The sequence below is a fragment of the Ambystoma mexicanum genome, chromosome 11, assembly GCF_040938575.1.
Source record: "Ambystoma mexicanum isolate Mex_15411 chromosome 11, UKY_AmexF1_1, whole genome shotgun sequence".
Lineage (NCBI taxonomy): Eukaryota > Metazoa > Chordata > Amphibia > Caudata > Ambystomatidae > Ambystoma > Ambystoma mexicanum.
Window position 1 is genome coordinate 1,292,128,426 of NC_090934.1, and position 22,882 is coordinate 1,292,151,307.

The following is a 22,882-nucleotide window of genomic DNA, read 5'->3' on the forward strand; positions in this document are numbered from 1 at the left end:
GAGGCCTCCGTCTCGACATCAACGTCACCGCAGGTATATATAGCACGCGCAGCGCCCGTTGGCCTCGGTTCCATTTTTACATGCTTCACAGCTTCGGTTACATAATGCCTAGTTCCTGACAGAACTTCGAGTTTTCTTAAAAAATTCATCTTCATCACTTCGACTTTTCGACGCGATATGGCTTCTTCATCAGCGTCGTACACTCCTCGATCCGGCTTCAAGAAGTGCTGTGACTGCGGTTCAAAGATGTCCGTGACGGACACGCACAGGATCTGCCGGTGGTGTTTGGGTTGAATCATCCGTGTTCATAGTGCGTGGAGTGCCTGTCGATGATGGCCAAAGCCGTGGGAGATCGTAGAGGGAAGTTGGCGACAGGTAAGCCTCAAAAATCCCCCTCTACTCCACCTAAATGTAAAACATCAGACGAGTCGAGATCAACTTCTCCTGGTCAAAGAGGTCTAAACGTTCCGGTTCGAGAAGTGTTCGTACCACTGTTTGACTTCGAGGCATGGAAAAAAGAGGCACCACCTCATTGCCCAGTTCACCTGAACGGGTCATTTGTCCGTCCAAGTCTAGTACTCCAGTTCAAAGGGAGGAGTTTAGACTCTGTATGCTAAAGGTGTTCGAGAATGCGGCCTTGCTCCCCTCGACAACACCTAGAGTTGATTCTCCAGTCGAAAGACCTCAGAAACGAGAGCTTTGCGTCTTAGGACCCGGCCGCCGAATCTCCTCGAGAGCTTTCTCATCCCTCGAGTCGAGAGAAAGTCTCCTCAAAGTCTAAAAAACCGACGTCATCGACGTCGAACTAAAGACTATTACAGGTCCGAAAAGTGCATCTTCCACGCAGTTGGCGCCGATGGCGATGGAGAAGCCATTGACGCCTCAAGTGTCAACCTCCTCAGCGCCACATGTGTCAATCCCTTTGGCAAAACCATCAACGTTCTCGTCGAAGCCATTGACGATTTGTCGAGGCCGTTGACATCGACAATTTCAACGTTTTTGGCTACTGTGATGACTACTACAATGCCTACTTCAATGAAAAAGACTTGCACATCTCTGCCACACGCAGAATTCTTGAAATCACTCGCTTCAATTTATGAAGACGCAGAGAAGTCCTCTGAGGAAGAAAGACCCTTTGGGTTGCAATATGGGACACCATCAGTGCCTGATGAACTTATATCAGAGGATTCTCGCATGAAAATTAGCAAGAATGTTTTCGTGAAGCTAGTAGTATTGATACCTCTCCTGAGATTGATTTTGGAAAGGCAGACCCTGGAGACCTTGCTGAAGTAACATACAGAAAGCTAATAAGGGTCATGGAATATATGGGATGGTCGCGACCCATGCCTGTTTTTTAACAGGGCGATCTCACAGATATATTAGACAAGGGGCCACAAGAGGACCCAATTATCAATTTCCATCAGGCTTTGCAAAGGAGAGTGACTTCAAATTGGGAAACAACTGTGGTTATCCCGGCTGTAAATAAGAAACTAACAGCCAAGTACGTTCCTCTAGTTCCGATCGTTTGTACCTCTCAAAGCACCCTACACCAGAAAGTCTGGTAGAGCAAGCAGCCACTTCCTCAGGTAGACAAAATGCCTATCCCACGATACCGCAAGATAGAGATGATAAACGTTATGATGCCATGGCCAAGAAGGTTTTCTCGGCCAGCAGTATGGCTTTAAAATCTGCCAATGCTATGTGCACGCTAGCGAGATTTACACACACCCTTTGGGATTGCATTTCTATAGCGGCTGACCATATACCTGAGGAGGAGGAACGAGACGGTTTTCTTAACATTGTCATGGATGGGAAAGACGCTATGTGCGGATCCCTCCAGACTGGTCTTGACTCTGTTGACAGCATCAGCAGAGCCAATGGCGGCTAGTACAGTGATCCGCAGATTTGCTTGGTGGCAAAAGACAGGATTTGCCCCAGATGTACAGTCCAGAATTCTGAAAATGCCCTTTGACGGCATGCATTTATTTGGGAATAAAGCTCATGAGAGTTTGGAGAAGCTGCAAACTTCCAAAGCGGAGGCCAAATCCCTTGGAGCTGCAATAAGGCAAACTCCAAACCACCTCACAGGTGCGCCCTGGAGGGGTAGGTCCTTTTGCTATTATTCCGAATTCGGAACGGGCAGAGGACAGCCAGCTCAAAGAGGACATAAAAGATTTCCCCGTGGTGGACGGGGGAGAAGTGCTAAGACCGCAACCGCAGTGCCTGCCTTACCTTCAGCCACTGCGTCAGCCACTCCAAAACCTCTCTGAGGTCATTTTACACATGAATGCAGTAGGAGGCAGGTTGTCACAGTATCTGACTGAATGCCAGGCTATTAGAGATGCTTGGCCATTGGAAACAGTTGCCCAAGGTTACTGACTACCTTTCTTGCAAAAACCTCAGAGTCCTCCACCATGGAACAACTCTTTGAAAGTTCCACATACGCTCCTTTTGCAGGAGATATTAACCCTGCTAGAGAAAGGTGCGATAGAACCAGTACCTGTAGCGGAGAGGAACAAGGGTTGGTACTCCCCATATTTTCTAATCCATAAAAAGGACAGAGGATTGGAACCCATCTTGGACTTCAGAGACTTGAACAAGTTCCTCAGGAAGGACAAGTTCAAAATGGTAACCCTTTCTCAGATCCTTCAGACCCTCCAGCTTCAGGATTGTATGGTATCATTGGACCTCCAGGATGCTTACTTTCATCTGCCAATCCTTCACAAACACAGACAGTACCTGAGGTTAGCTGTTGGTGGTTCTCATTATCAGTTTCGAGTTCTGCCATTTGGGCTAACCTCTGCCCGAGGGTTTTCACCAAGCTAATGGCGGTTTTAACAGAGACTCGGGAGAGGGGGCGATTCACGTCTACCCTTACCTGGACGATTGGCTGATCAGGGCCAGTTCCCCAGAACAGGCCCTGGAACATCTGAGCTACAGGCTGGGCTTCTCCCTCAACTTCAAGAAGTCCCACATGATGCCATCACAAAGACTCCAATTCATAGGAGCAGTCCTGGATGCATCTCTGGGAAAAGCCTCACCACCAGAGGTGAGGGCTCAAGACATTCTGCAGATGGTGATGAAATTCCAGAATGCCCAACATCTACTGGCCTTCGATTTTCTGAGGTTGCTCATTCTTATAGCATCCAGCATTTTCTGGTGCCAGAGGCTCACGTGAGAATATCTCTCCAGTGGGCTCTCAGGACTCAGTGGTCACAGTTCTCAGGAAGGATGTCAGATCTCCTACAAATCCCAAACAAAGTCCCACTGTATCTTCAGTGGTGGGCCTGTCGGGAGAACATTCTGAAAGTAGAACCTTTTTGTCAACCATGGCCGGAGATATCAGTAGTGACGGACGCCTCGCTCCCGGGGTGGGGAGCCCATACCAACGATTTGACCATCAGCGGTCATTAGTCTCCATCGGAATCCAAACTACATATCAAACTTTTAGAACTGAGGTCAATCAGACTAGTGTCGAAGACCTTCCTGCCATCTGTACAGGGAAAGAATGTCCTGGTAATGACGGACAACACAGTGGTCATGGACTACTTCAACAAAAGAGGTGGTGTAAGGTCAATAACACTGTGCAAATAGGCAATGCCGCTCTGGTTTTAGGCAATACCATTAGTTATTTATAAAGTGCTTAATACCCAGAGGTTTCTAAGCGTGGACCCAGGAATCAACCTGTGTTGCTCCGTGTTGTCTTGTTTCCAAGGTAAACACATTGCACCTGAGCTATTCGCCGGAGACAGTACAAGAAGGAATCTCTCTGTCAGCAGTTCACCTAGCCGGATAGAAGAACACGATGGCGGATGCTCTGAGCAGGCCAAGCACAGTTTCCAGCGAGTGGGAACTAGCTCAGGAAGTCCTTCAAGAGTTCTTCACCCTTTGGGGAACCCCTCAAGTGGATCTGTTCGCGACCAGTGCCAACAGGAAGTGCGAACTGTACTGCTCAAGGGAATTTCCCCCAAGAGGTGCTCTAGGAGACGCATTTGTGGTGGACTGGGAATTTCCACTCCTGTGCATTAATCCAGTCTTCCACAAAGAGAGGACCTTCTCTCGCGAGAGGAGGGTCGGGTTCTTCATCCGGATAGCAGGACTCTCCGCCTTCATGCATGGTTTCTGAGAGGCTGAGATGCAAGGATTGGGATCTCCAGGACGATGTAATGGAGGTTTTGCTTTCAGCCAGAAGGCCAGCAACCAAATCTTTATACAGCTGCTGCTGGAATAAGTTCTGCAGCTGGTGCAAAGATAAGAATGTTGACCATTTCTCATGTAATACACTGATGGTGTTATCTTTTCTATTACATCTGGCAAATCTGGGGCTCCAGATTGGTACCATCAAGGGATACCTGGCAGCGCTTTCTCTTTTTAAGCGCACTTCAGAGGAAGTCTCCTACTTTAAGATTCCTCTAGTACAATTCTTAAAGGGATTAACTAATTGACCCCGTTCCAATTCCAACTATGGGATCTCAACTTGGTGTTAAATTACTTAATGGGAGCTCCTTTTGAGCCTCTATATTCTTGTCCATTAAAACTTCTAACTCTATTCTAAAACTATTCTTAGTGGCAATTACATCAGCCCAAACGGTGAGTGAGCTACAGGCTTTATCCCGCAAGCCTCCTCATACTGGCTTTCATAAAGGCAGAGTGGTACTAAAAGTGAAGCCTACTTTTCTTCCCAAAATTCTTTCTTAGTTTTATGTTACTCAGGAGATAACATAACTATCTTTTTATCATCCACCACATCCGGGAAAAGAGGAAGAACGACTTCACAGACTTGATCCTAGACGTGCACTGAGCTTTTACATCTCCAGATTGGCAAAACTGCTCCAGAATGACCAGTTATTCTTGGGCTATTCAGGTCACAAATTGGGACTGGCCATCACCAAGCATACTATCTCCAGATGGATTATATTAACTATATTTGGAATGTTAGACTGGCAGGTAAAGTCCCCCAGAACATCTAAGAGCTCATTCGACCAGGGGTGTTGCAACTTCATCTGCGTTGCAGAGGGGAGTTCTGATAAAGGATATATGTGCAGCTGCCACATGGTCGTCTATGCACACCTTTACTAAATACTACAGTTTAGACTCCTCCACAAGCCAAGATTCTGCTTTTGGAAAAGCATTGTTGCACTCTGCATACATGACCGCATACATTTTTATTCCCTCCTCCAAATTATGCAAACTGCTTTGGGAGTGTATCAAAGATAAGGTATACATGGGAGGACACAATCCATTTGAAGGACAAGTTACTTATCATTTGTTAACGTTCTTTAGACTGGACGTTCCTCCCATGTATTCCTTATAGCCCCTCCCATTCTACCCCGCAGTAAAACTTCTCTTGCGATTGCAGTCTAGGCTCTCTAAGGGGAAGTAAGTCAAACACAAGGTAATACTCCACTTGTCAAAACGGAACTGAGGCCAAAGTGTGCTGCGCGTTCCATATATACCTGCATTGATGTTGACGTTGAGACAGAGGCCTCTGAGGGACATCGACTGGACCAGTCATCGACGCACAGTGCCCTCTGCTGAAATAAAAAATAATTCTTCTCAGGCAGCAAGCTCAAAGATAAGGAAAACGTGGGAGGAACATCCAGTCGAAAGAATGTTACCATGGGTAAGTATCTTGTTCTTCTTCCCCACTTACTCTTTCCTCTTTCCAACTCTTTGATCTGGCCAGCCCTTGTGCCTTCAGTGTTGTAGGATCTGCTCCAATACGTGTGTCTCTTAGACAGCACTGGCATTTTCCAAGGCTTGCCACTTTTCTTGACTGTATATGAGCATAATTTGGGTTCCACTCATCTTGGTGTTTTGTCGCCCTTCTGCTCTCTCGTTATGAATGAGGACTCACTCCTCCCTTGGTTCCTGGTTTCGGCGTTCGTCTGCTGGCACCTTGCCAACGACGTCCTCCGCATGGTCGTACCTTCGGGTATGCTTTGCTTTGGGCCGCCATTGCTTCTCCGGCCATGCACTTCTCTGTGTGTGGACGGCAGCGTCTCTCTCTGTCGTTTGCTTCACTGTGCACCACAGCCGGCTCTGCTGTTCAGCGTTGCTCCACCCCACACTGATGTTAGAGTCTTGCATGGTTCCTTCTCCACTCAAGAGTCACTGGTCCTTTATTCTTGTACCTGTAACGAGGGTGGCATATTGTTCAGCGCAAGTTGTCAAGCATATTGAAAAGTTCAGCCTTATCTTGATTCAAATACCAATGAGGTCCCTCTTTCCCAAACCCCTAGAGAGAATTTTACTTAGTGGGTTCACTGCCCTAGCCCCAAATGGGGTGTCTCCCCTAGGGAAAAAGGGACGAATACACTGGATTTCTTCACAATACCCTTTGTTAGATTTGGAGCAAAAGGGGGAGGCAAAACCAGATGACTAGCATGGCAATATTTCATGTGTTTTGGCAATCGCAGATGCAACTTATTTCTGAATTATATTCAGCATTTGCAGTCATGTCACTAATTACTCTTCCATCTAGCTCCCACATCAATGGTGTGTGTGAGAAAAGCATAACCTCGGGCTGTGTTCCACGAATATACCACAGGAACCTAGATTAAAATCAATGAAGCATGCAAGTCCATTCCACCTACTGATGCAAATATGTCCCTAGAGCCCTGTCAACATAAGGAGAGGGACTAGTTCCTATGTGTGAGTTGTTTGTTCCTTTTGCTGGAGCTGTAGCATATTTGTAGGGAGTATGTCTAGTAAGCCGCTTATCTGGAGGGTTGGTTGCATGCACTCTGTATCCGTTTTTTGTTGTTGGTCAGTGAATGTTTGTGCCCAACAGAAACGGGTGCATGGTGTAAGAGAACTATTCAGCAGTCAAATCCTTTGAGAGCCAGGAAGATGCTGTGTCATCCCAAAATTCAAATCTGCACTAGTGGGCGCTACAGAGCTCAGCCAAGATGTCCACGTCATCGTCTCTGGCTTCAGGAGCCGGCTGACTAATTACTAATTGTTATAAATGACCTGTCGGGGCCATGAAACTTCCATGCACACTGGTGGCACATCATGCGCTGGTTACAAGGAAGCTGGTGAGGGGAACATATAAATGACTGGAGTCCTTTCAAGTGAGAGCTGTAGCTGGGTGGCCCAAAGGTCGCCTCAGAGGCAGGATGTATGGGGCATTGATGTCTTAGTTGTGTCGCTGCTCACGTACCTGCAATCTAGAACAAGTAACCCACCAGTGGTGACAGTGTTCTAGGCATAACACACTGTGGAGAGCTCAGCTGAGATTGGTATCAATGATGGCCCATGACTCATTAGGCAACATGTACCTTTGTGAATGACGAGTGAGGAAGAACACTGAGCAAAAGTGGGGCTCGGCTAAAAAGTGCTGCTGGTGGGCGGCTGGAGCATTATCCCTCCCCGGGTTACTGTCGGTAGGAAAGCATATACTTATGTCACTTTGCCTTCATAACAACATAGGTGGCAGACATGTTTGGGAATTAGAGAATGGCAATAGAAAAGGAACGTTGGTACATATCACACGGTGGCCTTGTTTTATCATGCGAACTACTGGTGTGTTTCTTTTTTTTATGCCAGAGTAATACTTTGCTTGCAAATTGGTGCACTTCTAGTCTCTGGAGTCTTGGAGAAAGAAGCATGTTGAGGGAAGTTACAGATCACTACAGGATCAACTGCCACATCACCAAGCCAGTGAATATGTGGTAGCACCCAATCTCTCTTTGTGGAAATTCTACTGCTGGTACTCATGAACGTATCCATAAGCATTGCAAGTGCAGAAATAATGAGATATTTGTTTATCTAAATGTTGGTGTTTGAAAGGGAATCTTTTTCTTTTGCCAATCTGGTAATTAAATCCCGTACAGTGACAGTGGAATGGTCTAGCAATGGTTTCTGGGAAAAAATAAGAACAAAAACTTTAGCTGAAGTAGATTGTTTTGCTCCTTGTAGCTCAAAGGGCAAGCAATGCCCTCCGCATAAAAATTCACCCAGCGAATCATCGCCATTCCATTAATCTCTCATGTCTGGGCTTGGATGCATTGATAAAACAGCAACACACCTAGAGGACAATCGTGAAAGTGAATAGGTAGAAGTGACCCAATTAGAGACTAGAACTGCGACCCTTGAACAGAAAACATCTGAAATTGATCAACAAAATACTTTGAAAGTCCCAGTGATGAAGCAGATGGGCAAGTATTTAGAGGCAATGATGCAGGGAAGTAAGATGATGGACCAGAGAGTGAATATCTTGGAAACACAGTGTCTGCCATGTAAAGTAGACTACTGGTTCTCCCCTCACGCACGTAAAGTGATGACCTCTGATGAAGGGGGCCTTTGCTTCCCCTTAGATCCCAGAGGCATTTGGCCTGGACACAGAAAGCAACTCTATATACATTGACAAGTGTCATAGAACCAAACAGCTCAGAGAAAATAAAATAGGGGACTCTGGAATTGGGCCGATGCTGATTATCAAACTATCTGGTGCCAGGGATAAAGAACCAATTTTAAAAGTGGCTAAAGAGAAAGCAAACTAAGATTCTTCGCTGATTTAGCGCCTGAGACTTGAAAGAGGAGGAGGCGGCTTTGGGGAACCTTAAAAAGAGTTTTCTCTCCCGAGGATCAAAGTTTGGAATCCTACATGCTGCCGAACTCTGCGTCACATGGAAGGAGAAGGAATATATTTTTTGGGACGCTGACAAAGCAGAGGAGATTTTGGGAATTGTCAGCTGTGGAATCTAGAGGCTGAAAAAGTAATTGAGCTGGACCAGCATTTGCAATAATATTAGTGCTGATTTCTACTTTTGGTTACACTTTTTCTCTCCTTACTTGCCCCAGCACAGTTAAATGTTTATGGTGGTTACATGGGCCGGGAGGGTGAGAAAACTAATATGGGAAAGTTAAATGTGTTCCTATTACCTGTGATGGCTGCCTGTAAAGCGACTCTCCATTCGCTCCAAGGAAAAGGCCCACATCCAGGCTTGCATCTCAGGTGCATCCTACAGCACAGTTGAACTCTAAAATCTGTAAGGAACTAGCCAACCCGTTTGCAGTCTCCACCTAACCTCTTCTATCCCAGGCACTCTACAATGCACTGGCCACACACTTCACTGAAAAACCTCAGGACATCCCTCGCACCCTCGCTTCTCTTGCCCCCTCTTCTTCCCCCACCCTCCTGCCACCTATGGCATTCCATCCCCCTAAGCCTTTCTCTCCTCCTTCTCTCCTTTCACATCCGACGAGGTCACTAGAGTCGTCTGCTCTATGAAGGTCTCCTCCAAACAGGTCTCGCCCTGTTCTTCCAGAACTATTAAGGTCAATATTGGCTCGCTTGCCCCTGCACTTGCTGATTTCTGCAATCACTCTTTTGCTACTGGGTCTGTCCCCTCCTCCCTCAAACACTCTCTTGTGTGCCCCCACCACTGCAGACCTGTCTTGTCCGGCTAACTACCGCCTCATCTCTTTCACCCCCTTCCTTGGGAAACCTTTGGAAAAGCTGGCAATCGAGGCGAGGGTTACATTCAAATCATTGTGCCTGATTCACCGCACACAAAATGGCAAAGAATGCTTGGACATTCAGTAGAAGCTCCGTAGCTATACCCTAAACCGGACTCTGAGATCTACTAACACAGTACTCCTATGCGTGCCTAGATACAGAAAGGAGCAGCTGGGTGGAAGAGCCTTCTCTGTGGCCGGTCCCTTGCTTTGGAATTCCTTGCCTCAGCGGCTAAGAACTACTACAGATTTTGTATCTTTTAGGCAAGCGTAAAAAAATCTTCCTCTTTACCTAAGTGGTTTCTCTCAGTCCTCTCCTCAGTATCTCCTGACAGCGCCATGATGCCTTTGGCGACAGCGTGCCCTAGAATAAACAATTTGATTGATTGAAGCTGGTCTTCCCCCAACTGACCCAGCATACTGAGTTTGCTGGTTGCCTACACAACCATCAATCTGGATTCCGAGCATCCAGAGGCACGGAAACTGCTCTCCTGAACACCCGTGAAGAACTACTTGCATCTCTTGATTCTAACACTCCTCCCGTTCTCATTCTACTTGATCTCTCCTCTGCATTTGACACAGTGAACCACTCCATCCTCCTAAAACAGCTCCACACTACCCTAGGTATCTCGCAGCAGGTACTGGACTGGCTGAACTCCTTCCTCAATGACCGTCCCTCCCAGGTTATCCTGGGCTCTTTCTCCTCTCCCACCTCTATCTCCACCTGTGGCGTCTATCATCTATCTTGCTCAGCTGGCACACCTAATGTCCACCTACCCCTCTTACTTCCAGTGTTATGCAGATGACACACAACTCTTCTTCACACTTCCCTTTGATCCTCACCTTACTTCCTCCATCATTCCTAACTGCCTATCTGCCATCCAGTCATGGTGTACCTCCAATGATCAGTGCCAGCAAGACTGGGATCCTTCGCATTGGGACTCCTGCTCCCTCTTTCTTCCCCTCACTCTGACCACTCTCTATGGGCTCCCCCCTTCTCCTTCATCTGAACCTAAAAACCTTGGAGTCATCTTCGACTGCTCTTTTCTTCCTCCCTCACATCCAGGACCTTGCCAAGAAGGTCCACTTTCAACTTCAACTCCTCAAAGGAACCCTTCGTTTCCTCACCTTTCCACAGAAGCTCAATGTTTCTAGAGCTCTGGTACTCTCTAGGCTTGATTACTGCAATAGCCTCTTCCTTAATCTACCCTCTTCCTCTCTGCATCCCCTCCAGCTACTCCAGAATAGGGCTGCATGACTTATCCTTGGCCTCAAGCCCAGGGACCGCCTCTCTGCAGCCCTAAAAACTCTCCACTGGCTCCGTGTTGCTGCAAGAATAAAATTCAAATCCCTCTGCATAATCCATAAGGCTGTCTGGGGCCGGGGACCACGCTATCTACAACTTGTTCTCACTAAATACACTCCCTCCGGCACCATCTCTCTGCGTGTCAAGCGCTTTGCAAAACAGCGAGCTGGTGGCCGATCTTTCTTCAGCTGGCTCCCTCCTATGGAACAGCCTCCCCCTCCTTCGTCTTGAGCCACATCCCCTCAAATTCTGGAAGCTCCTCAAGACTTTCCTTGTCACCCTCCACCCCCCTGCTTTACTATAACCTAACGGTCGCTGAGATTGGTGACCAGAGCCCTTATGTGTCCACCTGGGCCCTGGCCTCCCACCCCCAATTGCCTTCAGCATCCATCCACTCCGAGCACTTGCCTCAGTGCCCACTTGCCTGTGATATCACAGGTCTGCACTTATTTATTGGCAGTTGACCACTCTTACCAAGTGATCTCTGCCAGTCACTTAACAGTTGCTCGCAACTTGCTCCTTAGCACTTACCTCCGTGTTACTCCTAGCACTCCCACGACCACTCATGCCTCTCTCTGCACTTGCAAATTCTGAATAATCACAAGGCCTAGTATCACTTCCTCTCTCTTTCATTGTTATATTTCCCTCTCATTCCCATGCTCCCTCCCTGTTGCACTGGGGGCGCTTTGAGACACAATTTACTTGATGTATAAGCACCTTACAAATGCACAATAAATAAATAATTTGGCCATTCGGTTCAATGAAGCTTAGACCATGCCCCGCCACGCAATTATAAGGAGGACAGCCAAGAGGGCCTTAGGTTGCTCTGTTGTTTCTTCTCATTGTGGACACAGCTCATTTTATGTTCTGAAAAAATATCATTTAGAAAAGAAAATTTGTCTTTGGTGCTCGAAAAGAGGATGCTTGGCCATCATCTTCTTCAGGACATTCTCATTGGAATATGGAGAGCGCCACTTCTTGGTCTACACATCATCACCAGGTTCAAAAGGCAGTTCCTAAAGTAGTGAAGAATTTATTTCATGCAGGCATCGCGAGTCTCCTGAACTGGGGAGGTGCATCGGTATTGCTCACTTGAAACACATGCCATACTTCAGTGCTTACCAACTACCTTGTAGTTCCTTTACTGAGGTAACTTCGGATGAGACATTGAGCTTCTAGGCACTGCCACTTAAATTACCCATCACCTAATACCGTGGGTTGCAGCAGTTCTGTTTTCAGAGTTAGTAAAGGCTAAGCTTCTGGTACCAGTGTGGTAGTGTGTTTGTATAAAAAGAGTTAGCTGCCCTGTTGAGAAGGTCTGCAAGGCATAGCTTCAAGATGTGAAATAGAAAACCACCATTGAGTAAGCGGATGGGTTTTATATCAAAACCCTCTGTTAAATATTCATCGTTGTCTGTAAAAGTTGCTTTACCGAACGAAGACATTTCCAGCACAGCAGTCTTCAGCTGCATGGCCTGATTTATTGTAACGCTCACCTGGTATCCACGGGGACGTCACTCAGCCTGTTCTGACCTCTTACGACCTCAAACCCTTCCCTGGAGGCTATTCGACTGGAGACTGGGCCTGAAACACAGGATTGGTAGAGTTTAACTCCCTATTGTCTCTGTGTGCTTGAACCCCTTCTTCCCCGGGGTCCAACCCTTCCCTTTGATCCACAGCTCACCTTGTTTTCTTGGATAGTGTGCTCTCCGTCCTGCCTTCAGCTCAGGGGCGCGTTGATTGATGCGGGCTCGTTGCTGCCTAGTTACTTCACTGGCAAGAGTCCAACAGGTAAGTATAATGAGTCTTTTGAACAGTTCGCTAACTTCGTTCCTTTCCTTCCTTAGATGATGGCCGGCGTCCGGGGATGGCGACGTGCTGCTGAGATGAGTAGCGCTGAAGGTGAATGAGAACGCGATGCACCCCTTTCATATTTGCATTGAACAGAGTTCTTTTTCTGTGTCTTTTAGGTGCTGCAACGGTTTTTAGCGTGGATGCCGGTTATGAAGAACAAATGCGGTGGGTAAGCGCGGTATGCGGCGCCGCTAGATGTTTCCACGCTAACCTGGAGTGTCTTTTCCCTCTTGCAGATGGATGAGAAGTTCCGGAGACAGAGTTCCCCCAGAGCGGTTGGGATTCAGGTAAGCGTTTGAAGCTCGTACAGTATTTAAAAATAAGCGAAGATTTGCAGAATGCTTACTAATGCCTTTTTTCTGTATTTTCCCTTCTCTTTAGGAAGTGGCGTGCCGGGATGGGAATGACACCTCCGAAGATGCCTGCAGAACAGAAGGAGCGATGACTGATGGGCAGAAGCGCCGCAAGGTAAGGCTGTTCCTAACAGTGTTCTTGTTCATGCAGGAGCTGAGCGCAGAAGAAAGATGCAGGCCTACTGGAGACCGATCCAAACACGGTGAGTGTCACGATGCAGGTGCAGAAAACGCAAAGCATGTTTCAGCCTGGGTGTGGCTTAAATAGTCTCTGGGTATCCCAAGTGCCTCTGGGCTGAACCACACCCAAAAGACTAGTCCGCACATGCAGTTCTGGGAACCGAAATATGTGGGGGTATCCATCTTGTACCCATCAGTGCACTACAAGTCCAATCCCCAATGTTATCCTATGGGAGTGAGTGAGTGAGTCTGGTGCCACAAGCGTCAAGTCTGACTCCAAGTGGGACTTTGGAGGGATGGAGAGGCCCTTGAGGGCCATGTAGGTGATTGTGGCATGGCTCCAGCCGGACATCTTGGAGGGCTGGGGACATGAGGGGCAGGAATCATGACATTTATCCCCACTAGTGCATCCCTTATGTACTGTTGCTCTCACTCTTAATTGTCCTCTTCGTAGATCCATGTGGGAATCCATATCTAGGGAAATTAAGTGATGAAGATTGTGGGTTGTCGTGTTAAGGTCCCTGTGGTGATCAGGAACTTGCTTGTAAGGAATTATCAGCTTGAGAGAATTTAGTATTTGAGCTAAGATCCAACTCGACTGAATCCTCCCGGCTTTGTCTGTGGACAAACCTTTCAATCTGAGCCTATGCCGACTATCCCTTACCACAGATCACGCGTTGCTCCGTTCCAGCCTTGATACGAGCTATGGCTAGGATACTTGGAAGAGAGTGCACTTTCATCAGACTGAGACCCTGCCGCAGAACCATTTCACAGTAGCCGGCGAGGTGTACTAGATAACCAAGCAAGCCAGTCACCCTAGTGTTGGTTTTCAACCATAAATGTGTGTATCACTTATGCATTGATCAATTTATGGATACATTCATTTCTAGATACAAATAGCTGAGGTTTTTTTCCCCCCAAATAAACTCTTGTATTGCCACGACACTCGCGTATCTGCTCTGAAGCCGCGTTATCACACGGACGTGTAACCTGCGCATCAACGAGAAGGCTGCTTTCAGAAGACTCGGCAGCTCTGGCAGTCTGCAGTGTAAGGAATAAACGCACTTGCAAGTGGAACGCGTCACCCACTGCGATTTACCAAGAACGTGGGCACTAGTATCCATGCACTTAACATCACTTGAGCAAAATGACAAGAAACACAAATCTTAATGTGTTGCACAATATGTTAATCCTACTTCTAGGTCTGAATTGCATGAACGGTGCTGGATCGCCTAAATTAAGAGTGTAGTGGCCCGAGGCGTTGATAGGCTGTGGCTTGGAGACTTAGGTCCTTCCTCGTTTCCTCTGGGCCCAACCTGTCATGATGACATGAGTGGTGAAGTCATACATGCAGGGGCGGGAATTAATGTGGAGTGAGAAGCTGCTGCCTTGCATGGGTTACTGGAATACTGCACATACTGTATGATAAGTAAAACATGTATTTCAAAGGGTCAGACAGCATCTCACAGGGAACAGGAGAGAAATGCACCCAGTGCAGCTATGCTTTGTTGACTATAGAGCATACAATGATTTCACCTCTTTCTGTGCCTTCCATGCAAGGAACTAATTCCTTGTTACATGATTCTGGTACATAATGTCATGCAGTCATAATGTGTTCCGGAATGCAAAAAGCATCCAATACAGCCACCATCCTTTATAGAACATAATTTGAGAGTGTGCATGAAGTAGTGTTGATAGATGATAAAAGTGCATAATGGTTTTCTGTATTGCTACCTTTAGCAGAATTTTGAGGTGTCATATTCAGCAGCTACTTTGAATGCATTTTACTGTTGTCGGGCAGAGGGGAAAACATGCATATGCTCGATTTCTAGCAGAGCAGGTGTTCTTTCATCTTTAAGCAGTTGATTGAATGATACCATTTAGTTGGATAATATTTAATATTGAAAATGTATCTGCGTTACCAGATTAGTCGGTCTCATTGTGAAAACCATAATCATGGGCATAGCTTTTACTCTAGTTTTACTGAAGTCGGTTTCATTTCATTCATTCAATTGACTGCAAGTCCCAGAATGCAACTAGTGGGGAAATCACGCCCACCACTGGATCCTAGTGTCTCTCATAGGGTCATCTGCATCTGATAGCCTTACAAGCTGTGAAGCTAGTGGTGCTCCATGTTAAGTATTGCATTTACTCCATTGGCTGTGACATGTCTTCCTAGTAAGTGTGAATGTTTCAGTGTTCCCCAGAGCAACGGCTGCATGTTATCTCAAAGACCAAACACGCCCGTGTTAAAAATCTAATCTTCAAAAAATCAAAGTGAATCATAAAGTAAAATCCCTTTCATTTTTAGCTGCTTGATTTCCGTAATGTCTTTTTGTTACATCTGCAAAATCGTTTAAGCTTTTTAGCACTTCAAATAGTTTGTCACAGAAAGAACCAGCTGCATGCACTTATAAAACAATGACTACAAGCCAGTGCCATTATCTCAATGCTTCCTTAGTGTCTTTCTTATGTGTGCGGTTGTGAGGTTTTTGTTGGGATCACAACACATAGTGTTCTAGTAAAATGGAAGTGGGCATGTGCTTGAATTGTGCCTTAACTAGTTAAGTGTAAAACGGTCTGAAATATTTTAAACTTTGGTCAAGTCTGTGGGAGCGTGCTCCGATAAAATAAATCCATCTTCTTTCATAGCGAGGTCCTCTGACACTGTCCTAGGCCCACGCGTTCAATTTGCAGGCCTGTGCTGTGCTAAATTGCAATTCTGAGTTATTTAACTGGTAAATTTGGCAGATCAACATTGCAAATTGACGGTGGTAAAAGGCATGGGTTACTTGTTATGTCTATTCTGTTTTTTAAATGCGTAGTCTAGGTTGGTCATTGACAGGTGTGAAGATGTCAATGCACCGCTACGGGTGCAATATTGCTCTGCTCATTCGTGCACAGCTGGAGAAGAAACGCAATTTATCATTGCAATATTATTTTCTCGACACAGTGTAATTTATGTAATTCACCCCTTTGTCTGCTATTTTTTATTTTTTGAGGTAATGCCAACAGACTGTCAAATTCCACACTTGCGAGAGAGGGAACATTTCCTGGGCATTCTCCATCATCACGAAACGTGCTTCAATAATACAGCATGACGCTGGAAGCAAGATGAGAACCAGCCACGGATCTCGCCATATTTGTCCTTTTTTTTCAACAACCCAATTATAAAGTATGTGATACGATACCATTTATAGGACCAACAAAGTCCCAGAAATTGCATCTGTTCCCATAAAAGGTATCGGATCACCTACTTTGCCTGTCCATTTGTGAGACTGTAAACTTTGCTGGAAAACAAGAGTCAGGGATGGGAATGAGCTGCAGATGTCGAGGCCGCGCTCCCATCCAATTATTACCTAGCATGACAGCAACTGGGAAAATCTTCTGGAGGCCACTCAGGACAGCCTCTCACTCTGGGTGGGCGCCCGCACGCTGTTTCTGTCTGTCACTTCTCTTTACTCCCCGTGCGCGCAGGGTGATCAGTCATGCCAGCCTGGCCTCATTTGTGAACCTTTTCGGGCATCCGCTGTGCATTCAATCTGTGTTTTTAATGATGGATGTTCCGAAACATGAGCCCTACAACGTTTTCGGTAATACAACCCGTAAAGTGTGTGACTGGATTAAAGTAAGCCACACAATGCGTAATTAAACCGCTGATGTTTCTGGTGCCTCTTGTTTGGGAGCAGACTCTGCTTTTCAAGTGAGTGTGATCAGCGCGCAAACCCCAGAACTGATGCTGTCATGACTCTGCTATGTTTCCTCAAAATGGCTTCCCTTAGTTGATGCAGATGTTATGGAAAGCATCATGCATCTGTAAAAGGTTTAGCGAACTGGACGGTACATTGGTGCAGAGGGGAGGACAAGATGTCAGTGGGTGGGGGCCACGGGGGACGCGGGTTCCCAGGTAGGAAGGTTTATGGATTGCAGAGTGCGAGATAAGCCAAGTTGCTCTGAAAGTAGATCAAACCTTTTGGATAGGAGGTACTACAGTAGAAAGCCATTTTTAGCGGGCCCTATTTAATGTTGGGTGTGGAAGGATCTTATGTATTGCTTGAGTGGTATGTGAGGAATCCTGTGGAGTCATCACTGAACCCCAGCCAGAGATCTCCCCCCACTTGGCCAGGGGACGGCAGCCACTACCTGATCCTGGGGGTTGTATTATTAGGGAGAATCACATGGGAGGAGACGGCTGTAGTATTCTTTCCTTCCCATAAAAGAAGACCCCATAATGTCTAAACTCTTAATGGCTGGTTAACACCGTTGTAAAATCCCAAACCCCCCTCCCGCAAAACATTCAAGGCAAACTACCATTCACACGTCCTATGTGCATAATACACACATAACATCTCCTGTCCCGGATGTTTTTTGTGCTAATTGAAAAACCTGAACAAAGTCACCTTTGGGGTCCTATAAATCCTATGAACTAAAAGTCCCATAAAGCCTCAAGTACTGAGATGATGAAGAAGAGGGAGAAGCAGTTAATGTGAATCAATGGAAAAACTAAGCTGAACATGAAGGCTAGTTGTTGTGAAGAAGTCAAGTGTGTGGGGCAAATGTCTGCATTGGTGTCCGCATCGGAGGAAAAGAGAAGCTAAACTGAAGAACGAAGCAGAACCGAGGTAGAAGGCAGCAGCATGAGAACGGACCGTGCCGGGGAGACTCGTTTAGACTGCCGCTCGCCATCACTAGCTGCCGGCGTGGTGCAGGCCAAACAAGACACAGCAAGCACCGTGGGAGAACCGATGGGAAGCCGGCAGCAACAGCAAAGCTACTGCAAGAGCTGTTGTGTCCAGAAGCAGCAGGCTTACCGGCAGGTGAACACAGAGCTGAAAGCGGACCTGAGAGAAGGTCTACAGAGTGAGAAACGTCGTCCCAGAGTGAAAGCTTCACCGCAGCAAAGTGCCACGGGTCGGGTATGCTGCCATAGACCGGTGAGTCTGCCTAGATATGTTGGGGACCCTGGGGTGTACCGACGGCCATGTGAGCCATTAAGAACGTATTTTGAATACCAACCAAGTAGAATACAAAGACAGATTTTGCCCGAATCCTCATTTATGAGATGTCACTATAGGGAGGTTTGGAGCAAGTATTGCTACAATCCAATGATTACCAGTGAAGGAGTTCAAAGACAGAACTTGAACGAGTCTCCATACATGAGATATCAATTTGGGAAAAGTTGGAGCAAGTGTTATCAAAAGCAGATTAAAACTACTGAAGAAGTTAAAAAGCTGAACTTAAACAACTCGACATAAATGAGATATCCGTGTGGGGAAAGCTGGAACAGTAGTCCCTTAAGCCAAGAAAGTATAGACGGTGAAGGAATGCAACTGTCCTATACTGAACGATAGAGCGAACAGTAAAAGAAGCTCTGGTGAATGTAGCACATCAGACAGTGAGCATTCGGAGAGAAGATACCTGGTAGAGAAGCATACCAGGCACCTGTAAGCCCCAGAAAGAGATTCCTGGCAGGGGAGTACACCAGGCAATCCGTTTGAAACATACAGGGGAATAAGACATTGTGGGCAGATACCGGTCAGTAGAGTATAGCAAGTGATCTGTAAGAACCAGGTGAAAAGAAGTCCTGGTAGTCCAAGCACCAGGTAAGTTGAAGTTAGTTAAATAAGCATGTTGACATTTGTGGGAAGATACCCGGCAGGAGTGTATACCAGAGGATATGATAAACCTACTAAAGGAATCCTGGCAGGGGAGTATACCAGGAAGTCCACTGAAGTCATAGAAATAAATTAACTTACTTACATTTGCACAGCACATGGTAAAACAAGTGAATCGAACTCTTTAAGAAAACAGACAAGTGAAAACAGGCAAGTGGAAGCCGTGAAATTGAACAAACACCCCTTTTTCTGTTAAACATTGAAATGCCTGGCCGATGGATTTAAGCAGAGACCTATAGAGCTCACATGAGAATCTCTGATGGACAAATACGTCAGGTAGTGTGCTAAAATATCCAAGAGGCTTATAAGAGAACTCTAAATGGAACATCCGATTGTGAATAAAACCCCTTTGGTTTGTGAAATCATTGTCAAGAAACTTAGAAAGAGTTGACTGGTGTGGGACATATTGTTTGTGCACAAACTTCCTAAATCAGGTATAAGGAGCCAAAGAAGTGGTTGTTTGAAAGAGACCGTTTTGCCATCCTTTGGAAGTGGTTGCTTGAAAAAGACACCTTTGCCATAATTAAGAAGTGGTTATTTGGAAGAGACACTTTTGCCATCATACCTGAGACATCCAGGGGAGGGGAACCATCCTCTGGGGGTCCAAGGATTGTTTTTCTTGGATTTAACACTTTTGTTATCAAATCTACACCAGACACACTTTCCTAATACCCCCTGAGGGGTCAGAAATGAGAGTCAGACGCAATGTTGTAATGTTTTCAACATTAGTCATTTTCAATTAACAGAAAAAGCGGTTTGGCTAAAGGCTTATCTGTCCCTATCCTAAAGAGAATGGTCCTGCCTATGAAACTAAAACTAAAGCAAGCTGAGCTTGTGTCCAAAATATATCTGACCCTAACACTAACATACAGTCAAAAGGTGAAAGGTAAATGTCTCTATTTCCAATTCAACAAACGTGTGTACACATCTAAATGTGTAATTCCAACAAAACAATCCTTGTTTCTCATTCACATAACTGCTGCTCAAAGAATGATTTCTTAGTATATTCTCCTGCCAGGGATCCCCCTTTGGTCTCTTGGAGATCCCATGGTGTACTCTGCTGCCAGGTATCTCCTTCCAAAAAGGATTCACTGCCTAATGTGTATCCACCCAGGGAGTCAATGGCGCGGGGGTGTCTCCAATGCTGCCGCCTCCAAGGCCATTATGCTGGCCCCTGCCACCCACCCGTGAAACTGTTAAATCTCCCCCGGCTTCCCTGCAAGGGTGAAGCCTGTGGGGAATCGAGGGCATGGTGTGTTTGCATCCTGCAGTGGTGTTCTCGGCCCGTGGGGTTGCATGCCCCACTTCTCTGAAGCTCCAGACTATTGAGTTCTATGCCCGGCCACGAGGACCGCCACTTGCCTCTGCCGACCGACTGAGTGTATCAGTGCCTAAACCGTGACGTTATCTCTTGCTTTGTATGGCTAGCAGTCTAAACCTTGATTTTGGCGTTGCATACTCACAAAGCCAGAGGACTTTAAAACAGGGAACGTTGCTAGGGAACGTTGCTGAAAACCCTTTTTATAATCTGTGACTTCCTGGATATTTATTGACACTGACACCGGAGGCATCGGGAAGATCGGAAACATTGTGAATAGTGCCATTATATTTATTTTCCCTACTTCCATTTTCTTTCCCTTGGCCCTCGGCTTCACCCACCCAAACCACTATGTCTACGACTCTGGAACAGGTGCAGGATCCTGTGGTGACACCTAGCCCCCTCCCTGTGTTTGGGCCCAGGCTTGGCCTGGGATTTGGCTTTGGTCTGGGGCCTAAAAGGAAAATTCCGTGCATAAAGCAGAACAAACCCAAAAACCCTGCCCTGCCCCACCCCGGGTCAATGCTGATTCTGCAGCCTCCACTAGACCCGATGCTGGTGGCACTTTTGGTAATGCTCATTTATTAATTTCTGAAATGCAACACTTTTTGGCCACTCCCAATGCTACTAACAGTTTGCACCAAAGAGGGGGGTGGCAAATGTTGATATTACTACCGTCTTTGATACTGTTAGTGAAACCCATGACCCAGCGCTGACCGCTAACACCTTTGGCAACTAGACTTTCTGGATTGCCCGGACCATTTAGATAAACATTTGTGCACATGGGGCCCCCCAAACATTCAGGGTCTGGAAGACCAAGCTTCAACCAAGACACTTAGCAGCTCTGGTCCTATCCAGAAGGAATCCCCTATTGTTTCCCCTCCCGCAACCCTGCCTACAAGTGGACAGGAGGCCAAGACACTGCCAATAGTGACCACTGATGACACGACCAGCCAACTGCCCTTCCCCCTACTTGTAGGCATGGGTGGTGAGTCAGCGGTGTGCCCAGAAAACACTTTGGCAGTATTTCGCGCAGACCTGCTGGGATTCCCCTCCACCCCCGCCCAGTAACCAACACAAAAGGCCCGCTTATGGCCTTTTTTAAAAATAAATCTCCAAGTCAAACAAGGATGCCAGTGGGAGTCATGATGGGAATAGAGCATTTCCCAAAAAATTAAATGTCAAACGACAAGGACCCAAACCAAGGACTGCAGATCGACAAAATCACAGGGGCAACTAAGATACCAGTGAATACAGCTAGGGGGTTGGCCAAAGGGCTGCCTAATTCTTCCTATAAACCCACTGTTCCCTGTTGCCCCAGGTCAATATTCCTGCACAGAGTACCGAATCCGCCCACTAAACGAATATGACCAAGGGAAGCACTCTGAAACAAATGCCTGCACTGGCTGCACTCGGTGGGGGGGTGTCTCTTCTTAGCGATGGACAACATTGTAGACTGCGATGGGATACCCAAGACTGGGGAGGATGACTCTGACTCTGTCAGGATAACTCTAAGAACTCCAAAAATGGCCAGGGACATATTGAGTGCTGGATGGCCACGTAATCCTCTGAAAAATAGTGATATTGTTATTGTCCACTCTCTCTATGGAAATTCGCCCATAGCGGCTGTCCTGGTGGGGACAAATGCTGCTCCCGTGGGGGTGAAACATGTCGGTTTTTTTCAACCATTATACACTAACGCGTTATCTGGCAATACCTCAACTAGCCATTTGTTCATTAGCTTAGCATGCCCCTGGTCTCTCGGACACGTGTGTTTTTTTGCTTTTGATTTATGACGATGTTTGTTTTGGGTATGTTTAAAATGACTATAATTTGTGATGTAAAAACTTTTATGGCTTTGAACTGAAATAAAGCTAAACAAACGTCTCTCTCACCAGGTCGGCCTACAATGTTCACCTTCCTTCCAAGTATAACACAGTTGCACTTCTTCACTGTTTTATACCTCATTGACTTCAGGTACTACTTGTTCCAACTTCCCCTGTATTGACATCCCATATATGGAGGTTTGTTCAAGCTCTGTCTGTCAACTTCTTTCTTAGTATCTCTTGGCTTTTGGCAATCTGTGTTCCACGTTTCCCCAAATTGACATTTCATATAAGGAGATGTGTACAACTTTTGCCTTTTTAACTCTATTTGGTCGGTATTCAAAATAATTACTCAAGTGTTCATAAGTTTGCTGGCAGGTCCCTGCACCCCCAACTTCTCTGGGCCGACTCACTAGTGTAACATGTAGCTGTGCCAAAGGTTTATCCCTTTGCAGGCTTCCCCTGTCAGGCACACTCTAGTTTGGTTCCCATGTCAGCTTCCCAACTACTCGCAGATCGAACCAAGGCAACCCCACAGGATTGCGTCTTCTATGGTCTCGCAGTGGCTATCTGTCTTACAGCGGTCCCGCCAGAGCACATGCTGTGTTTTTACCAGATTCCCATTCCTCCAGTAAGGTACGCTTCCAGGCGGTTGCCTGTAAGTGTCTGGCATTTCCAGCACAGCTCGCCTCTGTGTGTCTGCTTCTGCCATTAGGTCCTCTTCACACTTTGCTTTCTCTGCAGCTCTCCTCTCTCTGTTCGCAGATGATCAAGATTAAATGTCCTGCACATCTGATTGTGAGCCTGACAACTAGATGGCACGTTCTTTCATTCCACATTGACTCCTCCTCCTCCTCTTTGTCCCAGTACTTGAGGCTTTCCGGGAACTGGAGTGCAAAGGAATT

General features: G+C 46.5%; 1 protein-coding gene across 9 annotated transcripts in view; it reads left to right on the top strand.

Moving 5' to 3' along the window:
• FAM227B (family with sequence similarity 227 member B) overlaps positions 1-22,882 on the top strand; it is a 1,598,354-nt gene that overhangs the window by 1,063,966 nt on the left and 511,506 nt on the right. The gene's annotated exons all lie outside the window — the stretch shown is intronic.